Source organism: Mastomys coucha, unplaced genomic scaffold (assembly GCF_008632895.1).
Source record: "Mastomys coucha isolate ucsf_1 unplaced genomic scaffold, UCSF_Mcou_1 pScaffold17, whole genome shotgun sequence".
In the NCBI taxonomy this organism is placed as follows: domain Eukaryota; kingdom Metazoa; phylum Chordata; class Mammalia; order Rodentia; family Muridae; genus Mastomys; species Mastomys coucha.
The window spans coordinates 5,487,509-5,504,777 of record NW_022196899.1 but is presented as its reverse complement, the minus strand read 5'-3'; the positions used below and the strand labels follow the sequence as shown (position 1 = coordinate 5,504,777).

Below are 17,269 nucleotides of genomic sequence, written 5' to 3'. Positions count from 1 at the left end.
AGATCTAGTCCTCTGGGACAAGGGGATATCAGCTGAGAAAATGCTTCCAAACAGACTGGCCTGTAAGCAAGTCTGTGAGACATTTTCTTGATTAATGATGATATTGGAGGACACAACCCACTGTGGGTTGTGCCACCCCTGGGTGGGTGACTTTGGGTTGTCTCAAAAATCAGACTGGACAAACCACAGGGAGCGAACCTGCAAGCATCGGCCTCCGTAGGCTCTGCATCAGTTCCTGTAAGCTTCGGCCTCCGTAGGCTCTGCATCAGTTCCTGTAAGCTTCGGCCTCCAGAGGCTCTGCATCAGTTCCTGCCTCCAGGTTCCTGCTTTGAGATCCTGCCCCGACTTTCCTCAATGCTGGGTTGTGACGGAGGAAGCGTAAGCCAAATGAATCCTCTCCTCTCCAAGTTGCTTGTGGTGAGCGTGTTTTGTCACATCATCGGAAGGCACGCAAGGACAGCATCAAATAACAGGAGACAGAGTGGACAAGCAGCAGATGCTTCTGTCCGCGGTCAGATGCAGTGTTAGACTTCACGAGAGTCTGTTGTCCACTCCTCTCTCTGTTTCCTGGAAAGCTGTGTAACTTTACAGGCTGGTAGGATTTCTCTCCAGGTGTACCACGTCTGCTCGTCTCTCTAGTGAGGGAAGGCGTCTGCTGCTCCTCCTGTCAGACTCGAAAATGCTCCCTTTTAATGCCCTCCTCACTTTTTTTCAACTTTTTTTTTTTCTGTATGCTGCCAAAATCTCATACATGTAAATAGCTGATGACTATGGGAGCCTTGAGCATAAGATTTAGAGTTCTAATTAACCCAGCAGCAGCAGCAAATGCAGCCGGTGCAGCCTCTGTAGTAATTCATGCGCCAGTTTAGAACTCTGTGTCTTCTAAAGTTTAAGTGCTTTGCAACGGACACCAGATGGTGATTTATATAAACTAGACTCTCTGAGGGCTCATTTTTCTATTTCCTCTTATTGCATCTAACAGGGACTCCGCTGCGGTAAATGCTCATTTCTCCTGCACACACAAACTACAAGGTCACCCCAGCCTGTCGGCAGGGAGGAAAACAATCTTGGCCTTGGCTGGCTGCCTCGCACACCTACTTTTGTCTCTTCTTTGGTTTATGGGTTTCTCGATAGGATACCTCCTTTCCTGTTGCTTGGTTCCCACCTGGAGGGGAAGTCTGATTTACATTCACTGTATTTACTATATTGCAAGTAGCCTATTCACAAAGACAGATACAAAGCAATGTGGGAGACTGTCTTATTGATACACACTGCAATCCCAGCGCTCGTGAGCCCGAGGCTGAAGAAAAGTGAGTTTGATGGCAGCCTGCACTGTGGGCACTTCTTCCTTTGGTTTTGTGACTGAGCACTGACCCACTCACTCCATGGTTTGACACTTAGAGATGGCTAAACCTGTAAAAGAGTGACCTCACATTACAATTCTGACCCGAGAACTGCAGTAAGGCACTGGCCTTAGATTCTTGTCATCTTAGATAACATAAAGCTTACAGTGTAATTTCAGCATCTTCCCAGCGAGTTTCCTAGCCCTGCCCATGGGCATTTAAAATCTAAGTTTGTTTCACCAGATAAATTATGGCATTTGGGGACTTGAAGTAAACTAGTTTCTGTGATTCAATTCTCATCCATTTGCTAGAAGACTAAATGCTATATTGCAAAATGCCAAAGGGCATGTTTAATTTGGATTCTCAGTTTTAATTGAAACACCATCATTCTGTTTTGAGCATTGAGGAAGGACAATGAACTATGTACATAGATTTTAAAGTGAAAGATTAAGCCTCATTAATTTTAAGACAGCTTTTCTTAGGTTTTGGGGGGGAAGGGGGTAATTTGCAGTTTATTGCTCATACACAAATAAAATTTAAAATGAATATAGACTATTGTAGGCATGCTGATGACATAGTACCATGTTCAGTATGGTCAGTCATGCCCTTCTGTGTCCCAAGTTCCAACATGTGGTTTGTTACACAGTCATTGCTGGGTCACAACACACCAATCTCCAGATGAATAACAAGCTGCTGAAAGCTGGCTCTCTCTCCAACAGGCTGCAGAGCATTGGCGGACCCCCGAGCCTCAGTTTACCCATTTGTATGTAAGTGTGTGACAGTGTGTGCTTTGTCTTTTTAAAGGGTTGGGAGCCTGAGGATCAAGGGGAAGGCTTGTCCCGTCCCAAGCATTGGCTGATGCTGACCTGGGAGTCCTTCCCAGCGGTGGGACCGTGTGGTACTTACTGCACACCAGTTCTGTGCTAGTACTGACTTCCAGCTACCATCCAGCAAATGCCTACTACATTTGTGGAGCTATGATGCCACAGCTGAAGCAAGAGGCTTATCTGATGACTTCCAAACACTAGTTATGTGTACTCATAATTCCTTCTTGTTTTTTTCATGGAGGATTATTCAAAATTATATACACTTAGATGACTCAACCATTTCTCTCTTTATGTTAAAAGCTCTTATACATAGATGAATGAGTATAAAATTATTACAAAGGTCTAAGAGATAGGTAAATGAAAACTTGGCGTTTAATGGATCTCCGGAGGATGTTAGATCAGGATATGTGTCACACAAAATTAACTCTTACATGTGCTGTCTTTTTAATAATGATGTCTTCTTGAAATGAAATCTTGCAGGTTTTGATGAAAAAAAAAAAAATCAGAGTGTGCCTTACCTTCTACTCTCTCCTCCAGCTCAGTGTGCAATTAGATTTACTGCACAAGATCACAGTGTGGCGTATATTAATTTATACTCAGCCACCCTGCTGAAAGTAACACAAGAAATAAAGTCATAACCATTAGCCAGGATCACAACTGTTAATAGTTGTGTTTTGCTTTACTTTCAGTCTTTTCTGTATATTCCTGGCTGGAATGTTACTGATTGAACTCATCTGAGTTTCCATTCACATTGTCAGAGACTGTCAACATACAGCCCGACACATTATCCAGGCAGGAACATAAGTCGCAGTTTCACACCACTTTTTAAAACTGTCTAGTCAGTATGCATGTTCATATAGAGAGGACTAATAGCTCCGGACACTGCTAGGACTCTTCCCTGCTCTCTGAGAAACATTAAGAGATAGATAGAATGCACGGGCAGGGGAGGTCAAACATTACCCACCACCAGCAAGGCTAAGATGGAGGCCAGGTTTTATCTCTTCTAATTTGGAACCCCAGTTTGAAGCACAAGTCGCAGCAGCTTGCACAGTCCTCTCCCGATCCCAGAAAAGCAGCTCAGATTATGACCCAGAGAATAGAAAAGATGCATTCCCAGAAGGTCGCCCCACTCTAGAAAAAGAAACCCGCGCCCCAGGCAGTTCCTTGGAGCACTTCACCTAAATGAAGAGATGGATTTATGGGCATGAAACGAGGGTGGGGGGGGCAGAATAATTCACTCCCTTTGCAGAACAGGTAATAGGACATTTTGCTTCCCATGAAACTGCATAGAACTTAAAGACAGAGGAAAAGAGTGAACCTTACCCACAAAGGTAGGGGCATGTTTGAAGAGAAATAGTTTAGGCAAAGTTGTATCAGCAGGGGTATATGCAGGGGAGTGACTGTGTGGTTAAAAAAAAAAAAAAAAAAAAAAAGCCAAGGTTGTCAAAGGAGCTGGGGAGTGGCCCCCTTATCCAGAACCGCCAGCTGTAGCACAAGTGAGAGCTTCTTGGAGCAGGTTTTGTTGCTGCTGTGTTACTGTATGCTAGCATGCTGATCTCTGAGAATATCTTTGTATATTTGCATAGTTCTTTCTGTAATTTATCTTGGCTAATGACATGGAGCTAGAAGCATTCCAATTATACACTGAACTCAGTGACTGATCCTCAGATTTCAATAGCGAAGAGCCCATGATTTTTGGAATGTATCATCATTCTAAGCACATGTTGCAGCGGGAGATTACTTTTCTCCTTTTCCCTAACAAAAATGATGCTTGTTATGGTATTGGAAGAGAGTTAACTGTGAGGTAGACATCACAATTGCAGTGTGTGGTATGCGACAGTCCAGGCAGACTGAGTGGCATGTTTTGATGAGGGAGGATACAGTGTAGGTACATTCCCAAGGCCAGCCCTACTGACGCAAAGGCACTGCTTCTGTTTAAATAAGGGCTGCCTTGTGTTTGCTCAAGATCTCAGTCTTTGACAAGGAGCTTCAAAGAGAGATAATGGTGAGTCATGAGATAACCTACAGACTTTGTCAATTCCTCCCAGTGAATCATACCCAATGATGTCACCCAAAGAAACAGAATAAGACAGTCTTCAATACTGTGAGACCGTAAGATAAAAGCTCATCCTGGATAAAGCGATTGGTCATTCTTTGCTGACTGCTTCGGTATGGACTACTGTGTCTGTTAGTGATGCTTGGGGTGATAAGAAAGTTGTGGGTGAACAAAGTATGTCAGCCATCAGCTCCTTCCCTGAAAATCTCACTGGGAAGCTATGACAAGAGTCACAAGGTACGTGGTGAATACAAGATACTTAATGAATAGGGCTGGGTTATCTATTTTAGACTTGCATTGTCCCATTTGTTTAGAAGGTTTCTTGCAGACTTCTATATCATGGGACCTTGAGAGATATGATTGTCTTGGCTTAGCCAGAGATCATGGGGTCTCCACTGTCTAGATTGTAGGGGTTCTCTTCTTGGCTCTCTTGAACCAAATGGGGTTTTTAGTTCTTTACTAGACCTCAGTGGGCTGAAGCCAGGGTCTCTGCAACAACAGAGAAAGAAGAGAAAATAGGGATATTGTAAACCAAGGACATAAGTGTTGTTTACTTTTTCTCTTCCACCTGGGCAGGGTGAGTAAGCCTGACATATCAGCTTTTCTTTAGGGTGCTACAAACATTAAGGGTAATGTTTGTGACAACATTTTTGTAAACTGGGAAGAACTTAATAAACTATTGTGCCAGATGGTTTTATGTCAACTTGACACAAGCTAAGTCATCTGAGAGGAGGGAAACCCAATTAAAAAAATGCCTTCATAAGATCGGGTTGTAGGCATGCCCGTATGGCATATTCTTAACTAGTGATTGATAGGGGAGGACCCAGCCCGTTGTGGGTATTGCCATCCCTGGGCTGGTGGTACTAGATACTATAAGAAAGCAAGTTGAGCAAGCCATACGGAGAAAGTCAGTTCTCTGAATCAACTCCTGCCTCCAGGTTCCTGCTCTGTTTGAATTCCTGTCTGGACTTCTTTTGATGATGAATAGTGCTACAGAAGTACAAGCCAAATAAACACTTTTCTCCCCTACTAGCTTTTGGTCATGGCGTTTCATCACCTCAATAGAAACTCACCAAGACACCCGTCTTTCTCAATTGAAAATAGATTCTTTTCTCAGGCACTCTATCCCGAGTATCCTTTCCCTCCTTCTGTTCCTCTCCTCCCTTCCAGATCCCCTCCCTTTGTTTCTCTCCTTAGAGAAGAACAGGCTTCTAAGAGATAACAACCAGACACGACAAAATAAAATAATAAGATTAAGCAAAACGTTCACACTGAAGTTGGACATGGCAACCCAAGAGGAAGAAGGGTCCCAAGAGTAGGCCATAGAGCAAGAGATCCACTCATTCTCATAGTTAGAAGTCCCATAAAAAATGCTAAACTAATAGCTATATTATATACACAGAGGATCTGATGCAGACCCATTGTAGGCTCTGTGCTTGCTGCTTCAGTCTCTGTGAGCTCTTATGCTGAAGGAAACCGACCCGCAGTTTCACTTCTTCCGTGGGTGATTCACGAACTGGGGAAGTCGAGTTTCTGTGAAGATAAGCGGGTTAGGGCCCCTGCAAGCGAGGGCTCCAGGCAGGAAAGTGGATTAAAGGGTTCAGTTCCTTTTGAATTCTGGGCTACCAGTTCTGTCTTTGAACTCTGGAGCTGTCTCTGGTCCTTGACACCCGATGGGCCGAGCAGGGCTGCTGCCTCCGGAGTCCTATTGAGCTCAGCGGGGGACAGTACATTATGCACCTGGCTCAGTTGATTCAGGGAACCATGTTCCCCTGGTGTCCTCCATCCCCTCTGAGACAACATTTGTTAAAAAGCGAGTTATGGAGATAGCATTCTCATGGCATATAGTACACCCATTTCTGTCCAGCACAGAGGTGTCAGTATAGCTGAGTCATACGTCATCTCAGTCAGTTTTAGAGCATTCTCATGAATAGAAAAGTAGCCTTCACTGCCCTTGCCATCCTCCCATGTCACCCACAATCCAGTATCCCCTCCTCCCACCTGCCTTTATTTCCCTTTGATTACTTTCTGTTTCCATGGAACAAGCAAGACAGCCCCTTCTGAACATGTGTCTGTGATGGTTAAAGCCGTGAAGGTGTGCTGAATCTAATGGTAAAGTCTGAAGTTTCCCTTTGTGGCTGATTAAAACATCCCTGTGTATCATTGAATGATAATAAACCACAAAGTCAGTATGCAGGGAAGGACTTTTCAGCCACCACCAATTCTATGCCCCAGTCATTTGTACTACCTCATCACATGAAGTGCTTTTAACATAATGAAGTCTGCAATAGACGGCTTACAGATTTTGTATTTTTACTTCCCTGGGGACATGCTGTGTCTAAAATTTGAAAGGGTGACTCCCCCTTCCAAGGATAGAGATAGGTGTGCACAAGATAGAATAATGTCAGAATGCTCTTACAGCACTGTGCATAGGAAGGCACAGTAACTTAAATCTGGAGACTTCGGGCCGTGCTGTAGAAGCAGCTCCTACACAGATTAGCACTAGAGACTACCGAAGCATCAGGAAGGCTTGAAGAGAGGGGAGAAGGACCAGAGTGCTCAAATGTGTGACGATAGGACACATCGTAGGCCTTGGGATGTGAGCAGATGCCATAGCTAAGGGATGATGGGACAGGAAGGTCCTAAGAGGGATCCTTTGGACTAAACCAGGATCTAGAAATTTCTGTGTAGGGTACCAAGACTCCAGGCTTTAGACACCACGTTCCTTTCTCGTGACTGTTGGGGCAAAGAACCGAAAGCCTAGTGGTCTAGAGTAATACTTACCTTCCCATAGCTCTGGAGGCCCAGTCTGCAGTCAGGGTGCTACACAGTCGCGTTTCTCCTGTAACCTCTGGGGGAGGAATCTTTCTTTGCCCTTCCAACTGCTGATAGCCTCAGAGACTTCTTAGTTTGTGGCAGCAGAATTCTATATCTGTTTCTATCATCACAGAGCAATCTCCCATCTCTCTCCCACCACCTCGCCTCTGTGCACACTGCTCTCTTGACCTTCTTTCCTTCTGCCTGTCCATCACCGCATCTTTTTCTATACGCCTACCCCCACCATGCTCGATAAAAACCTTCCAGCCTGAAAATAGAAACTTAAAGGGAACTCACAAAAGGAAAGTACATCCAGACCAGATAAGCGGCTCCAAGTAAGGAAGAAAGACATTTCGCCAAAATCATCACGCGAAACATTTCATACCCTGCTTATTTAGTTATCAAAAGCATGAGCCAGGTACTGCAGGCAGCCTGAGCTGTTGTTATATGCCTACCGCTTGACAGTTGGTGGAAAAAAAAAACTTCATGCGCTCGCTCGGAAACAGTTTGGGGACGCAAATGACGCGAGCTGCTCCTTGGAGTCCCATGTGAACGCTGCGTCCTCAAAACAGCAGTGTTCAGAGGGGGGACTTCTGGGAAGTGATTGGACCACAAAGCTCTCTGGCCTCATCAGTAGCCTATCCATGGATTCATAGCTTGATGGCATTATTACAAGGTAGTGAGCCGTGGGAGTTAGAGCCAACCTTGAGGAAGCAGGCTATGGGGAATGTACCCTAGAAAGATACGTTGTCCTTGGCCCCATGCTGACTAGCTCTCTGCTTTCTGGCTGCCTTGCATCAAGCAGCCTCCTCTTCCATAGGCTGTCACATCCATGATGCTCTGCCTCACCTCAGACCCGGAAGGATGGGGCCCGCTAGCCGCGGCCGTCTGAAACCAGACACAAAATAAGCCTTTCTCCTTTCAGTTGTTCCTCTTGGGTGCTCGTCACAGACAACTGACAAATGCACACTTTATCTCCATGCGGGCCTCACTCCAACCCGTTGGAGGAATAATACTCCACCTCCTTAGGAAAGGAAAGCAGAGCCCAGAATTCACAGCTGCCATCCCTCACTGGCATCCTGACGCCCGTGTGGGCTCAGATGAAGGTCCTTGGTACCATACAAATTTTTCCCTAGCTTATACCTTTCATATTAACCCCCCCAGAATCTTCTGTCAGCTGTCTTAACTCCGAATCACAGAAATTATCTAGTATTCTCACATATGTTACTGATCTACGGAGAGGACAGCCATTCGCTTAGCAAGCTGATAAATAATGGGAATGGAATATGTCCTTTGAGTAGACCACCCGCATACACTTATAAACTAGTATTTATTTTCAGGAATAGTAATTCTTTTTTTTTTCATTCATGATGCTAAGTTTAGTGGATGCTATCATAAACAATAGAGAAAGCTCCAAAGAAATCAAAGTTTCGTTCCTAGCCAGGCTTCAAGGAATTTTCTAGTGTTCCATCTGAAATGTTAGTGCCTGGTCTAGAAATATTGTCCACACTTCCTAAGAAATAGTTGGTGACAGCTGGGGAGATGGCTGGCTAGGTGAAACAGGAGGGCCTGAGTCTGGATCCTCAGCACCCATGAAGAGCTGGGCAGCAGCGTTGAAGACAGGATGGCAGAGAGGAGACAGGCAGAGCTCCGAGCTTGCTGGCTAACAAGGCTAGCCTTCCTGTGAGCTCCAGGTCCAATGAAGAGAACGTGTCTCAAAAGTTAGGGTGGAAAGCCCAAGAAAGGAGGAAGATGGCTCCCATCACTCTCTGGCCTCTCATACTCATAAGGAGGAAGGCGGCTCCCATCACTCTCTGGCCTCTCATACTCATAAGGAGGAAGGCGGCTCCCATCACCCACTGGTCTCTCGCAGTCATATACAGGAGCACACCCTGGCACATATGAACACAGAGACTCACTTGACCACATACCATGCACACATACACAAACACACAAATAGTCGTCGTTTTCCTGGGCGTATTCTTTTATTAGGGAAGGATTTTGGTTTTTTTGTCAGATCTCCTTACGGGTGGTTTGAGCCACCATGTGGTTGCTGGAATTTGAACTCAGGACCTTCAGAAGAGCCGTCAGTCCTCTTACCCGCTGAGCCATCTCACCAGCCCTAGTCGTTGTTTTCCTAATTGTTACCTACTCATAGTTCTAGAGTCCACAAGTTTGCGGTCCACACAGCCATGTTTCTCCTCTAACTCTAAGGGAGGACTCCCCATTTAACCCCCAGCTTCTTGATAATATACTACATCTAAGACAGAGGCTGTGGTGTAATATACGGCATAATATCCTTCCCCGTTCCACCAGTGTCATCACAGAGATGAACTGCACTATCTGGAGTAGAGGACTAAAGCAAACTGAGGGGCACCGTTTCCCCTGACTGTCTAGTTCCTCGCTATACTCCCTCCAAGGACCCTGCTCCCGAGCCAGTGGGCTCTCCACTAGCAGCGACCCCTTCAAACAACATAAAAGGCCTGATGAAACGGCACATCAAGTCCCTCAGTGCTCTGAGTCTGAGGTTCGTTTTGCTACAATGTACCTTTCTGTAGTGGTCTTATTTAGTTTTTCTTACTTTTGCTACTTCTTAATGACAACAGTTGCCATAGTAACACCTGTTCACGCAGACCAAAAGGAAAACTGAATGTTGTTTGCGGGAGAAAGCTGCTGTGTTCTTGCTCTTAGACAGAGGGATGCTTTCGTCCCTTTCTCATCCTGGGTGACACCTTTCTACATGTTGGCAGGTTGAAATCGTTCTTCGCCGTTTCCATTTTACATGCTAAACGGCAGCTATGTCATCCTCTGGAGTCCAAACAAGTTCAAAACTTTTTAAAATACATAGGTTTGTTAGATTTTTTTTTTTCTTTCTGTAAATGACCTGTTCAGGTCTTTAGTCCACTTATTTATCAGGCTGTTTTTTTTTTTTTGAAAGAGGAAATCAGATGTATTTACCATTAACAGTTTATAGAGGTAAAAGTAACATACTGTTTAGTTTTCTGGATTTTTGGTGAATAGAATCGACTAGCTTTCAGTATTTGTATATCCCTCTGACACTCTTACACTATCAGACAGTCTACCCACTGGAGAATGGGAAGAGAAGCGGTGGGAGCCGAGACTTCATTACCACATGTAACTGGGCAGAAGACAGCAGGTCCAAAGAGTGCTTCTAGTGGGGCATAGGGAGCGAGGAGTTTTAAATAGTGATCACATTCCTAATGTATTTTAAAGTAACACATATGTACTCTTCCTGAGTACTTTGTCTGAGGCCGGATTGGACTTCCTGAAATGTCCTGTGTGAGCATATTGCTTGCAGCCATCAGCAGCGATGGTTTTTGGATCGCTTTTTAAATCAAACTCTCTATAGCACTTTCACTTCTTTTTTATTTTTATTTTTGTCTTTTTGTCTTTTTTATTTTATTTTATTTTATTTGAGCCAAGGTTTCACTCTATGCCCCTGACAGTCCTGGAATTCACTATATAGACCAAGGTGCCCTCAAACTCACAGAGATCACATTTCTCTGCCTTCTGATTGCTGGTCCCTCTTCCATGGTCAGTTGGGCGGATGGAGACTCCATCTTTGGTGGAGTAGCCAAGCCAAGGACTGCATGTAGTAGCACAATTTCACTTGTCATTTAAAGCATCACCAAAAAAGTAAGGAAATAAAGCTAGGTTTATATGTGATAGTCATTATCTCGACTGATATAATAGAAGAAATGTGTTTTAGATGTTAAGTAAAATTTTTTTAAAAAATTTACAATACAATAAAGCAACAACACATCATTAGTGCCAGCCTCCAGAAGCGACCCATCTTGGAGCCACGCCCCATTGAAGTGGGCATCTTGGAGCCACGCCCCATTGAAGTGGGCATTTGGGCCCAGCTGGTCTGAGTGCAGCATGATAGCAGACTTTGGGTGAGGGTTTCATCTGACTACAGAACAAGTCCTCCTCACCACCAGAGGTCATGAAACGTGGAGATCTAATCCTAAAACATTATAGGATCCTGGCTGGGCCTCAGTTTCCTTATCACTACTACTCAAAATTGAGCTGAGTTTGCTCTCAGCTCTAACATTATCTAAAGCTTACTCTGAAATGGGCACAGTCTTGAAGGTTAGAACACAAATACCATTACACACTGAAGATGAAGAAAATGTCTGAAATCCAGGTAGCCACCAAAGCATGAACCCTATGTGACTTTTATGAAATGAAACAGAACAGGAACTAACTGAAAGGAAGCAAAGAAAATAAGTGAGCACTCACCTACCACGTGCAAGGCCTGGGTTAAGTCCTGGTGCCAAAACAAACAGTGATCCAAGGTGGCCACCTTAATACCATATGTACTTGTGAAGCAAAAGCAATTCTCAAAGATTCCAGCCAGCCTTTCACAACTGCCTCATAGTGACGATTATGGAATTTTCTCTTTCATTCCTCTAAGGTTGTTAATTAGTCCTGCAAGCTATTCCTAAAAATTACATTTAAAAAAAAAAAAAAAAAAAAAAAAAAAAAAAAAAAAAAAAAAAAAAAAGCAAGCTCCAGGGGTTGGAAAGATGGTTCAGCAGTTAAGAACACTAGCTGCTATTCCAGAGGATCCAGGTTCAATTCCTAACACTGACGTGGCAACTAACAACACTCTGTGACTCCTGTTCCAGAGGATCCAGAACCCTCATACAGACATGCATGAAGGCCAAACACCAATCTACATAAAATAAAAATAAATCTTATTTTTAAAAACGTGCAAACTCCATCCTTGAAATGGTATAGTAACTGATGTGAACCTACCTGTAACGTCTATGTTCCTTTGAATTTCTATAACTAAGAAATGGCAGTGGCTAGGTTGCTCTGTGCACATTGCTGTGAGAACTGAATGCTCTGAGCATCACCTGTCTTACCCTCTTCTCTGCCTCAGAGATAGGATGGGGTAGTAGGAAATGTGGCTGGTTTTTCCATGCACTGATTCTGATGGTTTCCCAGGACTTCCACAACAAAGTGGCATGGAATGTGTAGTTTGAATGGCAGCAATAGCTGTGTCACCTCACAATGCTGGCGTTAAAGTTCAGGTCTTAGCAAGGCATGCTGCCGCGGTGGCTCCAAGAAAGGTTGTCAGGCAACAAAACCTCAGTGCTGGATTGGGTTCTTCTATGGTGTGTGCATGTGCGTGTGCATGTGTGTGTGTGTGTGTGCGCGCATGTGTGTGCATGTGCATGTGTGTGTGTGCGTGTGTTATGCATGTATGTATGTGTGTGTGCATGCGTGTATATGTGTGTGCATTGTGTGTGCGTGTGCGTGCATGCATGTGTGTATGTGTGTATGCATGTGTGTATGCATGTATGCATGTGTGCATGTGTGTGTGCATGCATGTGTGTGCATTGTGTGTGCGTGTGCGTGCATGCATGTGCGTGTGCGTGCATGCATGTGTGTATGTGTGTATGCATGTGTGTATCGTGTATGCATGTGTGTATGCATGTGTGCATGTGTGTGTACATGCATGTGTGTGTGCATGTGTTTGTGTGTGTATACTTTTACATAGCCACACACTAATGTCTTCAACCCCCTAATGTCTCAGAAACGTAGCAGATAAGAGTGTATACTCAGCTTATACAGTTTAGCAAGGTGAGTGTACCACCCTGCAGAGGTACAGCTTCCTCTTCAGTTCTTCTAAACATGACATGTCATGATACAGCCAGAGCTCTGTTTATTGCGTGGTTCTGTTGAGGTGCTGAGGCACACATTAGGTCATGCATTATTTACCTTCAGATGAATTTCCTTTTCTTCCTCAGAGATACTGAGCATGACATCTTACTGAATGTCTCAGCATTGCCAAGTTCAACTTAGGTCATCTTATTGTTCCGTGAAAGGAAGTGTGTGTGTGTGTGTGTGTGTGTGTGTGTGTGTGTATGTAAGTGACACGCACACTTGTGACAGAGAGAGACAGACAGACAGACAGACAGACAGACAGACAGAGACAGAGAGAGGTGGTGGCTGTTGTTGTTAAACAATCTATCTTAAGAAGGCTTGGGTTTGGACTGTATAACTGAGTATACACTCTTATCTGCTACGTTTCTGAGACATTAGGGTGCCTTCTGTGGGCCTAACATACTGGGACTGCAGGGTTTTATGAGAGGAACTGAATGAACTTAAGCTGTTTGAAATGGGTCCTATAGCCAGTTCATTGATTAGTTTGTAAACAACCAACAGTTAACAGTTAACTAACTTAACAATTAAGCTATAACCAATTGCCCCTTGGCTGTGCTAAGCCATCTCTACGCTTCCTTCTACATAATCAGTGTTTGATCAGATCGGAGCTCACAGGTCTCAGAACATTCAGGAATCTGTTGGTGGTGATCTTACCCAAAAGTTTTAAAACAAAGTTTTTAAAAAGTTGAAAAACAATGTCTCCCATCCCCAAGGACATCACAGGCGTAGCTCTGAGCTCAAGAACTCTCCCCTGGGGCCATGGAGATGGAAAAGGATGAGGGCTTATCGGATCTTGGGCTAGGGAGCATGGATCTGTTGTGGTAGCTGAGGTGGGATGCAAACCTGCAGAGTCTCAAGATCCGAGTCATGGCACCAATGTTGTGATCATAAAAAGAGAAAGAATTTGGTTGTTATTCTATTTTGCCAGAAAAAAAAAAACTCAATGTGAGGGTTGACCTGGGACTGTTATTTCAGTCTATCATAGATGGCCTTTCTGTAAGTTGCCCATCACAGTGAGACAGCCAAGCTAGCTTTTAGAAGCCTATAAGTAGCAGCAAAATCCTCCATGCAAAGAGCTGCTTCTATAGTGTGTGAAGTGGGAGGCACTGGGAAATGAGGGATTTTCATATTTGTAAGAAAAGTAATAACATTGACAAATGGTTGAAGTGAATGAACGAAAGTGAGTTTGCCATTGCTTTTGTTTCTGATTGCATGTGTGTTTGCAGTACTTAACAGAGTGTAGCCTTTTAAGCTGGGGTCACGGGTGAAGCCTCATGATGTAGCCCAGACTAGCCTTGAACTCGCTATCCTCCTGCCTCAGCCTCCTGTACACTGTTATTTAACACCATGCTCACCTTGAGAATGTTCTTAAGTATTTCTTTTGCTTCCAGTTTACAAACTGGTCATGAACAGAATCATTTTATGTATTTTCTGTTCTCTGAAGCAGCATGTAAGCTCTGAAACTGGTGTTTTCATGCTGGTGTCTGACCTGCTCGCCGTCTGTTCTGCTGCCATGGACTCGTGCTGTGGAATGTCCTAACGGCTCACATTTACGTGGAATACGGAACGACTCACGTATTGTAACCTGGTCTGTCCTTAACAGCCATGAAGACTGTCTTCCTGTTGTGCAGTCTCTCACCCCATGACTTCTCTTCTAGTATTAAACTGTTCATTCTAAGCAAGTAATGTGCTTAGAAATAGAAAGCCTTTGCTTATAGAATTCCTATTGTTTATCACTCAACATTGGTATTATATTGTTAGATGTCCTCCCTAGGTTCTGGAAACTGTAGATGGTATGAGAATATGTGTTTAAGAACTCCTTAAAATTCAAAACAGCATATTATTCTTAGATTATTTTTTAAGCCATATCCTTTAATAGGATTTCCAGAGGGAGGTATTTTGCTAGTTGTCTTTATAATCTTTTTGATAATTTAAAAAAGAAAAAATCTGACATCCCTGAGGCATTGTCCAGTCATGGCCGCCTCTGCACTGCCTCTCTCAGCCATCCTTTCTTGCCTCTTCCATTTTTTTCATTGGCAACAAGGAAAATAAACCGTAGAAAGCCCTCCTCTTAATGGCCTGCCACTCTGCATACGTCACAGATCTCAGCTGTTGGAGTGCAGGAACAATGACCCCAGAGCATCAGCTGATGGGGTGAGAGTAACTGCCAGGAACCCCAAGCCGGTGGCTCGGGGCTGGGGGAGGGGAGAGAAACGTGGGAGAGCTGGGAGACCCAGAACAGGAAGAGCTTAGTGAGGGAGATGCCAGCAGGCTGCGAGGCCACCCTGCAGTCCTTGGCAGCCGGGTCGCTTTGTCGGTAGCTGCCGCTGTACCGCTGAGCCACTGAACACAGTTAGGGCTGATTGCTGAGCAGAGCTGAGTGTTCAGATTTAATGGACAGAAGTATCTGTTCTTTTCGGGGGATTGTGTTTTATTGTTAATTTAAACCCATCACAAAATGCCAGTGAACTAATGGGAAGTAATATGCAATAGTTTATAGTTGCATAAACTATGCAATAGTTTCTGGACTTTTTTTTTTAGCCAAAAGTCTATCAAATTGCTGACATTTATCACTTTGACAAATTGGGGATGTGAATAATTAACTGGATTAATAGCTGACTTAGTAGACCTATCTCAGGGGAACCGATTATTAAATTGCTATCTTCCTGGAGAAAGGCTCTTGGGGGTTTATCCTAATCCTTAGTCAACATTCGGCTTCATCTGGGTGAAATGGCTGAAGGAAAGATGGCTACGTAACAAATGGCAGGCAGAGCAGGAATTGGGAACACCCTGACCTTTAACTGAGTACCCCAAAGCAGAACTGTCACAGAAACTGTGTTATGCAAATGGCTCAGGAAAAACGAGATGGGGCTGAGTCAAGGCCTACTGGAAGGAAATGTACATTTCGTTTTAGTTACGAGCTGATGTGGCAGGATAATGCGACTGATAAAAAGCTGTTGTGACCTTTAGCTTTCTGTATAAGGAATGGTATACAAGGCAACGCAAGTCGGGGTCTGTACCACCTTCGACCAGCCCATGCGGTGAAGAACTGCCTTTGAACTACCCGGGGATGGGGGAGCCGGGGAGGAGGGGCACAGAAAGCTTAAGTGTCACCTCAGGAAGTCTCCTCCTGTCTTCTTTCCTCACCACTTTTTCTCACACACATCCTCTTGCCTTCTCCAGAACTGGCCCGGTTGTAATTAAAGCATGAAGTATTTAGGCTTAGATATTGAAGTATTTAGTATAAATGCGCCCCACTAACACCCACCTGGTCCTGTCCACAGTGGAGGTCTCCTCAGTACTGGTGGGATTTGATTGTTCAACTGTAATCTCTCGAGGCTGAGGCGCTACTGTCTAGGTCTGACCGCTGGGATGACTTCCTGCTGGGCCAGGCAGATCTCACACCACAGGCACCACTCCCACTGCTCCTGGGTGGCTTTAGACAGAGCAAGCTTTCACAAACCCCCTTTAAACATATCACAAACTCCTTCTTGTTTGAACCTTCCTGGGAGCATCACTCACCAACATTCAGAATGTATTGCCAGGCCTGAGGAAACCTTCACCGAAACAGGTGCCTCACACTCCATTGGCTCAGTAGTCGCCGACGCAGAGGAGCAGAAAGATGAATAGACACCTGGATTCAGGAGCTCTGAAGTCCCCCAAGATAGAAGGAGATACTAAGTGGAAAGTATTGGGGTTAGTTTAAGTCAGTCTTCGTTTGCAGGGTACACAAGTACAGGTAGTCACACACAGAAAGGAGCCCCAAAGGACCACTAAGAGCATGAGGAGTCTACTGAGGACAGTCTGTACGGGTCATGGCAATGTGCCCTGAAGCTTGGTGTTCTAGTGATGCAGCCAGAGTTACCCTGGGGCTTGCCACAGGTTTTTTGAGAGTGATCTGGAAAATAATAGAATGTCTGCATCTTTGGGAATATTCCTTTTTCTTTTTTTCTTTCTTTTTTTTAGGTTTTTTGAGACAAGGTTTCTCTGTATAGTCCTGGCTGTCCTGGAACTCACTCTGTAGACCAGGCTGGCCTATAACTCAGAAATCCACCTGCCTCTACCTCCCAAGTGCTGGGATTAAAGGTGCGCACCTCCGGCTGCCCATTCCTTTTTCTTAAAGATTTATTTATTTATTGTTACATGTAAGTACACCATAGTTGTCTTCAGACACACCAGAGAACAGAGAAGGGCATCAGATCTCATTACAGATGGTTGTGAGCCACCATGTGGTTGCTGGGACTTGAACTCAGGACCTTCAGAAGAGCAGTCAGTGCTCTTAACCGCTGAGCCATCTCTCCATTCCTTTTTCTTTAGTGAGAGCTTTACTGAGCTATCCTTTGCTTGACATACAATCCATCCACTTAAACGATGCAGTTCGTGGATTTAGCATAGAGTGAGATACACATGCTTCATAGAACACTTCCCTCACCGTTCACTACCTTCTCTACCTCCCACCTTCCCCAGCTCTAAGCAGTCACTCCTTCTCTATGCATACAGCTTTCTTTTTTTCTTTTTTTTTTTTTTTT

The 17,269-nt window shown here is 44.4% G+C and overlaps 1 protein-coding gene across 2 annotated transcripts in view; it reads left to right on the top strand.

The window, feature by feature from the left end:
- The window catches only part of Pag1 (phosphoprotein membrane anchor with glycosphingolipid microdomains 1), a 149,495-nt gene that overhangs the window by 62,392 nt on the left and 69,834 nt on the right, over positions 1-17,269 (top strand). The window contains exon 3 of one of the 2 annotated variants that reach the window (XM_031376334.1): positions 2,063-2,110. The exons of the other annotated variant lie outside the window; for it this stretch is intronic. The gene's annotated coding sequence lies outside the window, so the exon portion shown is untranslated. The remainder of the gene's footprint in view (positions 1-2,062; positions 2,111-17,269) is intronic. 2 annotated transcript variants of the gene reach the window in all.